Here is a 3,979-nt window from a genome sequence, read left to right on the forward strand (position 1 = left end):
AATTCTCTGTTTGTTGCTAAGAAGATGATGGAAAAGGCTTGCTATTGCTCAGCCTATTGCGTCCACCATTGTTAAAGCCTTGTTGAGGCTTTTGTTGATCCTTCCATAAGAAATTTGGATGATTTCTCCATGGTGAATTATAGGTGTTTCCATAAGGTTCACCCATGTAATTTACCTCTGCTATTGCAGGGTTCTCAGGATCATAAGCTTCTTCAGAAGCTGCCTCCTTAGTACTGTTGGATGCATTTTGCCATCCATTCAGACTTTAAGAGATCATGTTGACTTGCTGAGTCAACACTTTGTTCTGAGCCAATATGGCATTCAGAGCATCAATTTCAAGAACTCCCTTCCTCTGAGGTGTCCCATTATTCACGAAATTCCTCTCAGAAGTGTACATGAATTGGTTATTTGTAACCATGTCAATAAGTTCTTGAGCCTCTTCAGGCGTTTTCTTTAGGTGAATAGATCCACCTGCAGAATGGTCCAATGACATTTTTGAAAACTCAAATAGACCATAATAGAATATATCTAATATGGTCCATTCTGAAAACATGTCAGATGGACACCTTTTGGTCAACTGCTTGTATCTTTCCCAAGCTTCATAGAGGGATTCACCATCTTTTTGTTTGAAGGTCTGAACATCCACTCTAAGCTTGCTCAGCTTTTGAGGAGGAAAGAATTTATCCAAGAAGGCCGTGACCAGATTATCCTAGGAGTCCAGGCTATCCTTAGGTTGTGAATCCAACCATATTCTAGCTCTGTCTCTTACAACAAAAGGGAAAAGCATGAGCCTGTAGACTTCAGGATCTACTCCATTCATCTTTACAGTCTCACAAATCTGCAAGAACTCAGTTAAAAACTGATAAGGATCTTCAGATGGAAGTCCATGAAACTTGCAGTTTTGTTGCATTAAAGCAACTAGCTGAGGTTTCAGCTCAAAGTTGTTTGATCCAATGGCAGGAATAGAGATGCTTCTTCCATCAAACTTGGACGTGGGTTTAGTAAAGTCACCAAGCATCCTCCTTGCATTATTATTATTTTTGGCTGCCATCTCCTTCTCTTGTTCTAATATTTCTGAAAGGTTACCTTTAGATTATTGTAATTTAGCTTCTCTTAGTTTCCTCTTCAGAGTCCTTTCAGGTTCGGGATCAATTTCAACAAGAGTGCCTTTTTCCTTGTTCCTGCTCATATGAAAGAGAAGAAAACAAGAAAAGAAGAGGAATCCTCTACGTCACAGTATAGAGATTCCTTTATGTTAGTAGAAGAAGAAAGGGGAGAAGAGTGAAGAAGAATGGGTTCGGATTTTCAGATGAAGAGAGGTGAAGAGAAGTGTTAGTAAATAAATAATTAAATAGAAGAAGAGGGGAGAGGGAGAATTCAAAAATTAATTTTTGAAAAGGGGTTTGTAATTTCGAAAATTAAAGATAAGATGTAATTAAAATTAAAATTTAAAACAAAAAGAATTTTTGAAAAAGGGATGAGATATTTTCAAAAATTAGAGAGGGAAAATTGGTTAGGTGGTTTTAAAAAAGATAAGAAACAAACACAAAGTCAAAGAGTTAGTTGAAAAAGATATTAAAATCAAATTTGAAAAGATAAGAAGATAAGTTAGATAAGATATTTTGAAATCAAATTTTGTAAAAGATAAAATTTTTGAAAAAGATATGATAAAAAGATAAGGTAAGAAGATAAGATAGAAAAGATTAAAAAAAAGATTTTAATTTTTAAATTTAAAATTACTTACTTCACTAACAAGAAACTACAAGATAAGATTCTAGAACTTAAGGATTGAACCTTTCTTAACAAGAAAGTAACAAACTTCAAATTTTTGAATCAATCACATTAAATGTTAGTGTAATTTCAAAAATATGATATAAAGATAAGAAAAAGATTTTGAAAATATTTTGAAAAAGATTTTTGAAATTTTCGAAAAAAGAAAAAAAAAGAAAAAATGGAAAAGATATGATTTTTGAAAAAGATTTTGAAAAGATAAGATTTTTAAAATTGAAAATTTGACTTGACTTGTAAGAAACAACTAATTTTGAAAATTTTTGATTAAGTCAACTCAAATTTTCGAAAATTATGAGAAAAATAAGGAAAAAATATTTTTTTGATTTTTGAATATTTTAATTATGAGAGAGAAAAACACAATTATGACCGAAAACATAAAAATTTTGGATCAAAACACATGATGCATGCAAGAACACTATGAATGTCAAGATGAACACCAAGAACACTTTGAAGATCATGATGAACATCAAGAACATAATTTTGAAAAATTTTTTATGCAAAGAAAACATGCAAGACACCAAACTTAGAAATCTTTAATGCATGAAAAATATGAATGCAAAAATGCACATGAAAAACAAGAAAAGACACAAAACAAGAAATCATCAAGATCAAACAAGAAGACTTGTCAAGAACAACTTGAAGATCATGAAGAACACTATGAATGCATGGAATTTTCGAAAAAATAATGCAAAAATTTTAAAAACATACAATTGACACCAAACTTAAAAATTGACTCAAGACTCAAACAAGAACACAAAATATTTTTGGTTTTTATGATTTTATGATTTTTTGTATTTTTATTAATAAATTTTTTTTTCAAAAATATTTTTTTTGGAAAAAAACGAAAAAGAAAAGAAAAATTTTGAAAAAGGTTTTTTGAAAAGTTTTTTTTTTTGAAAAGAAAATTACCTAATCTGAGCAACAAGATGAACCGTCAGTTGTCCATACTCGAACAATCCCCGGCAACAGCGCCAAAAACTTGGTGGACGAAATTGTGATCATCAAAGTTGGTCTCTTTGTTATTGTATGGAATCATTATTGTGGCTCTATGCTATGTGTGGACACAATTCCGTTCAACTTAACAAGCAAGTGTACTGGGTCATCCAAGTAATACCTTACGTGAGTAAGGGTCGATCCCACAGAGATTGTTGGTATGAAGCAAGCTATGGTCACCTTGTAAATCTCAGTTAGGTAGATTAAATGGTTTATGATAAGTTTGAAAATAAATAATAAACAGAAAATAAAATAGTAAATAGTTACTCATATAATTCCATGCTGAGAATTTCAGATAGGCATATGGAGATGCTGTGCTCCTCTTGAATCTCTACTTTCTTATTACATTCATCCAATCCTTCTTACTCCTTTCCATGGCAAGCTGTATGTAGGGCATCACCGTTGTCAATGGCTACATCCCATCCTCTCAGTGAAAATGGTCCAAATGCTCTGTCACAGCACGGCTAATCATCTGTCGGTTCTCAATCAGGTTGGAATAGAATCCCTTGACTCTTTTGCGTCTGTCACTAATGCCCAGCCTTCAGGAGTTTGAAGCTCGTCACAGTCATTCAATACTAGAATCCTACTCGGAATACCACAGACAAGGTTAGACTTTTCGGATTCCCATGAATGCCGCCATCTATCTAGCTTATACCACGAAGATTCTGTTGGGGAATCTAAGAGATATGCGCCCGGCCTAAGGTAGAACGGAAGTGGTTGTCAGTCACGCGCGTTCATAGGTGAGAATAATGATGAGTGTCACAGATCATCACATTCATCAAGTTGTTGTGCAACGTATATCTTGGAATAAGAATAAAAGAGAATTGAATAGAAAATAATAGTAATTGTATTGAAACTTGAGGTACAGCAGAGCTCCACACCCTTAATCTATGGTGTGCAGAAACTCCACCGTTGAAAATACATAAGTGAAAGGTTCAGGCATGGCCGAATGGCCAGCCCCCATGATCTAAGGACTAGGCATCCAGAGATGTTCCCAGATATGGTCGAAAACCAGATAAGACTCCTAATACACTAGTAAAAAGTCTTATTTATACTAAACTAGCTACTATGGTTTACATGAGTAAGTAATTGATGCATAAATCCACTTCTGGGGCCCACTTGATATGTGTTTGGGCTGAGCTTGATCTATCCACGAGCTGAGGCTTCCTTTGGAGTTGAACGCCGAGTTATAGCA

At 34.0% G+C, this 3,979-nt stretch overlaps 1 non-coding gene across 1 annotated transcript; it reads left to right on the forward strand.

The window, feature by feature from the left end:
- Positions 1–551: 551 nt before the first annotated feature.
- Positions 552–655, forward strand: LOC127740849 (small nucleolar RNA R71). Its single transcript, XR_008001705.1, has one exon. It is a non-coding gene; the product is annotated as a small nucleolar RNA R71 (small nucleolar RNA).
- The last annotated feature ends 3,324 nt before the right edge of the window (positions 656–3,979 follow it).

This window comes from Arachis duranensis, chromosome 7 (genome assembly GCF_000817695.3).
Source record: "Arachis duranensis cultivar V14167 chromosome 7, aradu.V14167.gnm2.J7QH, whole genome shotgun sequence".
In the NCBI taxonomy this organism is placed as follows: domain Eukaryota; kingdom Viridiplantae; phylum Streptophyta; class Magnoliopsida; order Fabales; family Fabaceae; genus Arachis; species Arachis duranensis.